The 8,077-nt window shown below is 37.4% G+C and overlaps 1 protein-coding gene across 1 annotated transcript in view; it reads right to left on the reverse strand.

Annotated features, from left to right (window-relative positions):
- PIK3C3 (phosphatidylinositol 3-kinase catalytic subunit type 3) overlaps positions 1 to 8,077 on the reverse strand; it is a 93,105-nt gene that overhangs the window by 66,532 nt on the left and 18,496 nt on the right. The window lies entirely within an intron of this gene.

An 8,077-nucleotide genomic window follows, 5' to 3' on the forward strand; every position in this document is an offset into this window, starting at 1 on the left:
TATTGGCTATAATTTAGAGCTAGAGTAGCCACACTTTGTTTCCTTAACCTTCTAAAAAATTACCCTGTGATCAAGCAATAATTTGACAAAAGCTTGGGCTCAACAAATGAGACTTCATCGCCACTAATTTTCTAGCTGCATCATATTTTGTGATCACACAAAGAAACTATCAGCACCTTCCCCTCCACAGCTCTAAAATGTTTCTACAATTTTATCAGCATCTGTTTCCCTCCTTTATCTTTAGCAAAGGATTCTCACATGCAGCTGTACCCTGAAGTTCCTACCATATTGTTTCTTTGGACAACATATACTCTCTTCACTGTCATGTTTCCTTTCCTCCTAAACCTTAGTTGTTTGAGGTCTGTGGGTGAAAGAAATCTTAAGAGTGACTGTAAAAAAAAAAAAAAAAGTGACTGTTATTTATTGCTTTTAACTTATGCATTGGTAACAACTGAAGCCACAAGTATTGTTTTTAACTCAGGGGCACCTGGGTGGATCAGTCGGTTAAGCGCTAGACTCTTGATTTTGGCTCAGGTCATGATCTTGGGGTCGTGGGATCAAGCCCCACCTGGGGCTCTGCACTCAGTGCAGAGTCTGTCCCTCTCCCTCTGCTCCTCTCCCCACTTGCTCTCTCTAACTCTAAAATAAATAAATTTGTTTATAACTCTAGTTCATTCATAGCATGTTTGCAATGGGTACTCACTGACCATAGGCAAATCCTTGTTTACTAAGTTCCCAGGCACCATTTTTTTATGCCCTACATGCCATTTGACCAAAGCTCCCTCTGCCCCTTCTCCTATATTCAATTTTTATCTTCCTGATAAGAAAAACGTATTTTCCATACAAAGAAATCCTTCACAAGCCTTAAATCTTTTTTTTTTTTTTTAAAGATCCTATTTATTTATTTGACAGAGAGAGACACAGCGAGAGAGGGAACACAAGCAGGGGGAGCGGGAGAGGGAGAAGTAGGCTTCCCGCCGAGCAGGGAGCCCGATGTGGGACTCGATCCCAGGACTCTGGGATCATGACCTGAGCCGAAGGCAGACGCTTAACGACTGAGCCACCCAGGCGCCCCACAAGCCTTAAATCTTAAAAAAAAGTCAGATGCTTATCTTTGGAAAGACATTTACATGAAGAATTTAAAGACCTGAATTTAGGTCCTGGTTCAACTTACTAAACATAACACCTTAAATAAATCACTTAACTTCTCTAGGCTTCCATCTTCTCAGGAGTTTAAAAACAATGTGTAAGTCCAATCATTATACTCATTAGAATCAAATGAAAACACATAAGATAAAGTAATAACAACAGCTAACATTTGTTAGTGCTCAGTGATGCCTAGCAATATGAAATCCTTTAAATAGTTTATCTCATTTATATTTAGTCTTCACAATAACTCAAAAAAGTAGACGTTAACTACTATTACTATTATACAGATGAGGATTTCATGGCTTAGAAAAAGTTAAGTAGCTAATCTAAGATCACAACTAAACAAGAGACAACTGAAATCAAAATGAAAAACCGTGTTCAAAGTCATGATTTTAACCACTTCTCCATTTTAGTTCTCAATCTATACTAAAAGGCTTTATAGATACTAAAACACTTTATACATGCAAGGTGATTATCATTATTACTTATTATTATTACTCATAATGCACTAATAGTAACAACAGCATCAACCTTGTAATACCCTTTTTTTTGTCTCCAACATACAGAAGTATGCCTTCAAGAGAGGTGATGGTGGTGGAGACAAAGAGGGATGATACTGTAATAACTATATGGTGACAGATGATAACTACACTTATCATGGTGAGCATTTCATAAAGTATATAAATATCGAATCACCATGTTGTATACCTGAAACCAATATTGCATGTCAACTACAATTTTTGCTTATAAAAGTGTTCCCAAAATTTATTTTGCCAAGTAAAGTCATTTTTTAGGTGCTACTATCAAATGAGACATTTTAATACTCAAAAGCACCAAAAGAATACAATCTTAGAATAAAGTCCCTTACATTGAATGAATTTTTATGAAAATAGTTTTTAAAAAAAGAAGAGTTTTCCACATATTTATAATAAAAGTCTCCTCTAATTAATGCCTCTAGACTAGTACCCATTCAATGTAATGCATTCAATGTAAAATATTTTCTTTCAAGGGCAAATGTTTCAGCAGGTTAAAGAGTACTAAAAAATAATTTAAAATTAATAGCCTCGGGGCGCCTGGGTGGCTCAGTCGGTTAAGCAACTGCCTTCAGCTCAGGTCCTGATCCTAGGGTCCTGGGATCAAGCCCCGCATCGGGCTCCCTGCTCGGCGGGGAGCCTGCTTCTCCCTCTCCCTCTGCCTGCATCTCTGCCTACTTGTTCTCTCTCTCTATCGCTCTGTCAAATAAATAAAATCTTAAAAAAAATAAAATAAATAGCCTCAATCCCACTCCACAAAATATGTCACCAGAAAATTTCTTGTTACCTTAATCTCAATTTTAAAGGATTATTTTGTAACCATGATAATTTGTCGATGTTTATTCAAAAGATGCAGTGTAGACAGCATATCCAAGTAATGCTATAACCAAAATGATAATGTCAAGAGAGAAGGTCCTTTTAAGATTTCCCCAAACTGAAATATCTCACAGCAGTTTCTAGTTCCTTCAGGCTAGCTCCTTCATGGCTCACTAAGAAATCAACAATCTCCTGAAGACTAATTTAATTTCCAAGGTGCTTTAAAGAAAAGGTGTCCTGGGTAGCAGACACAAGTAATATAGTTACCAGAAAGATAATAATATGGTCACTAACCCATTACAGATTAGTAAATTGGCACTCTAGACCACTGCTGTCCAATAGACCATTTAGCAATAATGGAAATATTCCATATCTGCACTGTCCAATAGCTGCTGGCCACATGTGGCAATTGAGTATTTGAAATGTGATTATGGTAAGAGAGCAACTGAATTTCTAATCTTATTTAATTTTAATTAACTTAAATTGCCACATGTGAATTATGGCTATTATTTTAGATAGTACAGCTCCAGATTATAAATAACCCTTCCAACTGACTGGCATGAGCCTATCCTCAAGATACTAATTATTCCTGGATGAACTAAAAACATCCAGTTTCTATTGCTATAAACCTGAAGTCTGGATCCTGGACCCAGAATGATCCCATGCAGACAATATGAGGGTCAGCCTGAAACATCACCTCATCTTACCACAACTTCACTGTTGCAGTGCTCACCTACACACTCAACTTTCCCCAACCTATGTATGTCACACAGACCACAAAGTATTTTTCATCTAGTCATTACTTTCTCTTTGCCTCCTCTTAATCAAATTGACAGAAACTAAAGCACATTCCAAAGGTATCAAGCAGAGCTGCTAAAATGAAAAGGAGACAGTGGAGAAGCATGCTTTTGCACTAACCTTACATGTCTAAAGACATGGATTCAAATATATATCAAACACTGAAGCTTGGTAGTCACGTCCAAAAACCCAGGTGGATATGCATCCTAGTCATAAAACTCTTACGATATGACAAGCTGAAAAACGGAGCAGATGGGAACAATGGGCAAATTTGCTCAAGTAAGGCCCACAATCATTAAAAGGCTGGGTCATGGACAATGAAAGTAAATGCTCCAGAGGTCTGGCCTTTGATTATTTTCACAAATCAATTCAAACAGAAAGATACTATATTTGTAAATATTAATTAGGAAAATTTAGAGCTGGGTAAAAAAAAGATAATGAGGAAGAATTGGGGAGGGGTAAGTATATTTTAATGCATTCATTTCTTCCTATTTCCTACGAAGTCTAAGAAATCCAACTTATAAAAAACAAGAACCAAACCGAAGACTGTCCCATTTTGTTTTCTTTTCCTCAAAGGAAAACTAGGCATGTTCACAAAATGATGTAAAATCATCAGAGAGGTTAATTCCACTAAAAGCCCTCTGAAAGCATTTGACTTTTAAAATTATTCAACCTAGAAATCAGGCTTTTAAACTTCAGTTACTCATACTGCAGTTATAATTCAACTTTCATAGCTGAACAAGCAATAAGTCGAATAAGAATGGTTAGTCCAGCTTGTGTGAGGTTCTCTGCTTAATAATTATCTAATGCCATCTTTCACAAGCCATTTAAATAGTTCATCTTCATTTCACAGTCCTCTGTCCCATTATCCCTAGGCAGCCAAGACTAAAGCACTTCCGTAACTGAATAAACTTTCTTACACGGCAGTTTGAAAATTGTCACTATGCTATTTATTTTGGCTCATGGGTATGATGCGTGGTAACCATGCTTTGCTATTATTAAGATTTATCTACACCTTTCTACTCTGAGTCCAACTGCCTTCTCAACAATTAGAAACAATCATAGTAAATTCACTGACTGGAAAATCAAAGTACAAGAAATAAACTATTCAGTTCTAACCATGTCAGCCTCTTCTCATTTACTTCCTTAAAATGGTAGTATGAGAAATAAGAATATTGTACCTAAAATCTGTTCCTTCTGTATAAAAATGGAAACACAAGCATACGCATTCTTTCCCAGTTTTTAAAAATGTATTGTACCAGAGACAATTTTAAAGTGTTCTGAGGAAGATAATGACAATCTAACTAAACAAACTTTTTAATGTGGAACCAGAAAAATGAGAGGGGAAGGAAAATGAGAGGAAAAGAGAGCTACTGTGGCACAATTTTAAGAACAAAACAAATATGGAAATATTATTTTAAGTTCAGAAATAACAAGTATCAAAGTATACTTTCTCTGGTATAAGGCAAGGGAAACAGACTCAGAAAGCTAATCTGAAAACCTGAACTAAAGAAGCAGTTACTAATCAAACAACAACAAAAATCGAATCTAAGAGCAGAGCCACATCATTCACATTAGGCAGGTCCTGAATAATACTTTACTCTAAGCATAGAGATCGCAGAAAAAAAAAGGAATGACATGAACAAGCACTTTCACAACTGCAAATAGATGATTACATATTTATGCTCTACTAAGGCGATAACTATAAAATCCAGGTAGATAAATAATCCTGATTATCTGCTATTTCAGTAACTTTTTTTTAAGATTTATTTATTCACTTGAGAGAGAGAAAAAGAGAGAGGGCGCACACATGAGCAGGGGGAGGAACAGAGGGAGAAAGAGAATCCTCAAGCAGACTCCCCACTGAGTGCAGAGCCTGGTGCAGGGCTCAATCCCTGGACCCCTAGATCATGACCTGAGTGGAAATCAAGAGCCAGAGGCCTAACCAACTGAGCCACCCCAATGCCCCACTATTTCAGTACTTTGAAAATAACAGAATATGAATAGCTACACAGGACCTCAGAAATCATCCATTCTAAACTTCTGACTTTACAGGCTCAGAATTTATTTTCTGTGATTCAGTGGGATGGCCAAGTCTCTGACTCATACTATAGTGCTCTTCCCACTGAAAAGTTCTTCCAAGTGCCCAAGCTTCCAATTTCACCAAACCTAAGACATCATCTTTTGAAAACACATTCTTCCTCTACAGCAGCAGGGATAGAACAGGTTTTGAAACCTCAAACAGCATGACCAACTGCCATACAGAAAAGAATGAAGCACATAACCCAAATGTCAAGAAAGAGAAAGAGCTGACTTCAGAGGGGGAGCAGTTCCTTCAACAATGCTACAAACATGATGTATTTTTCCATATAAGGAAAGTAATTACTGGTTTTAATGGTTTCTCTTTAGTCTGTGGGGAGCATGAGGTAACACTAAAGCAGGGTGTCACAGTATAGCAAGCTCTGAAGTCTCCACTCAGAAGTAAAAAGTACAATTCTATTAGGAGCAAAGAACTTTGAAAAGAGTTCATCTCCAATTAGCCTCAAAAAGGCTGTTAGATACTCATTTTCATTAATTTTTATTCCCATTTTAAAGATTTATAAACTAATGAATAAAGACTTATTTGAAAACTGTTAACTACTCTGGGAAATACAGACAACATATAAATTTTAATATCTCTTAAAAATTTAGGACCCGGGGTGCCTGGGTGGCTTAGTTTTAAGCGTCTGCCTTCGGCTCAGGTCATGATCCCCGGGCTCTGGGATCGAGCCCCGCGTCGGGCTCCCCGCTCAGCGGGAAGCCTTCTTCTCCCTCTCCCGCTACCCCTGCTTGTGTTCCCTCTCTCGCTGCGTCTCTCTGTCAAATAAATAAATAAAATCTTTAAAAAAAAATTAGGACCCAACTTGCCATATTCTTCAATATAAAGAATTGAGACTACAGACAATTCCTACCAATTGACAAACATGTTAAGAAAGCGTCTTCCCAACACCTCATTTAGCTCTGCATATGCATAGACATCATTTCTAAAGCTGCAAATGTGCACTAATAACCAAAAGAATAAATATAAACCCATAAAACTCTAACGGGTTATTGTTTCAATCATAAAAAAGTTGATCATTATCAAATCACATCTCTTTTGCTACCATAAAATTCAAAAGATAAAAACGAGAAATGCGGGGGCGCCTGGGTGGCTCAGTCGTTAAGCGTCTGCCTCCAGCTCAGGTCATGATCCCAGGGTCCTGGGATCGAGCCCCGCATCTTGCTCCGCGGGAAGCCTGCTTCTCCCTCTCCCACTCACCCTCCTTGTGTTCTCTCTCGCTGTGTCTCTCTCTGTCAGATAAATAAATAAAATCTTTAAAAAAAAAAAAAAAAACGAGAAATGCGTAACATCATGCGACCTTAAAAATCCAAAAGTCCAGTTCAAATAAATTTCAATGCTGCGTATACTGATGTTTGAAAAATGGCATAGTCAGTTGTTATAAAAATTATGTTTGAATATTGCATCAAAAATAATTGGGGAAAAAATTAGAAACATATGGACAGAAGCATAAATAATTTGTTTAAAAGAGAACCAAAGTAGATGAACTGTGCAACCATATAGCTTTGTATTTCTTGACTCTGCCTATTACCCCTCAAATTTGGAATTTCATCCATAATATGAATCATATTGCTATTTGCAAAAAAAATATATTTAAGAGCTTTACTTCAACACATGCTACATTCCTCCTGCATTTGAAATTTAACCTTTTGTGACCCATGGCTATTAATGAACTGCTTTTGATAAAATTTCTATAACTATTCAGGGTTTATAAAAGTCACAAAGGGGGCACCTCGGTGGCTCAGTTGGTTAAGCGTCTGCTTTCAGCTCAGGTCATGATCCTGGAGTCCTAGGATCGAGCCCCACATCAGGCTCCCTGCTCAGCAGAGACTGTGCTTCTCCTTCTGTCCCTCCCCCGCTCCCCCACCACTTATGCTCTCTCTCACTCTCAATCTCAAATAAATAAATAAAATTAAAAAAAAAAAGTCACAAAGAGTAGCATAAAGTTCATCACTAAGATAAACCCTTAGAGAGAAGGTAGGCACATGAAAAGCTTGAGAACTTTCTTACATCCCATATAAGAATGTAAACAAAATCTCAGAATGAGTAGCTGTACTGCAAATTAAAACGTATTTATTTAATTATGGAGGGGAAGACGACAACAGTAATTTGGTTAGAAAGCTTATGAGGTAAAATACTCATGAAAGAAATTGAGGAAGACACAAAGAAATGGAAAAATGTTCCATGCTCATGGATTGGAAGAACAAATATTGTGAAGATGTCAATGCTACCTAGAGCAATCTACACATTCAATGCAATCCCCATCAAAATACCATCCACTTTTTTCAAAGAAATGGAACAAATAATCCTAACATTTGTATGGAACCAGGAAAGACCCCGAATAGCCAGAGGAATGTTGAAAAGGCAAAGCAAAGCTGGCGGCATCACAATTCTGGACTTTAAGCTCTATTACAAAGCTGTCATCATCAAGACAGCATGGTAGTGGCACAAAAACAGACACATAGATCGATGGAACAGAATAGAGAGCCCAGAAATGGACCCTCAACTCTATGGTCAACTCATCTTTGACAAAGGAGGAAAGAATGTCCAATGGAAAAAAGACAGTCTCTTCAACAAATGGTGTTGGGAAAATTGGACAGACACATGCAGAAGAATGAAACTGGACCATTTCCTTACACCACACACAAAAATAGACTCAAAATGGTTGAAAGACCTAAATGTG

This window comes from Leptonychotes weddellii, chromosome 13 (genome assembly GCF_054177405.1).
Source record: "Leptonychotes weddellii isolate Sample4059 chromosome 13, ASM5417740v2, whole genome shotgun sequence".
Classification (NCBI taxonomy): domain Eukaryota; kingdom Metazoa; phylum Chordata; class Mammalia; order Carnivora; family Phocidae; genus Leptonychotes; species Leptonychotes weddellii.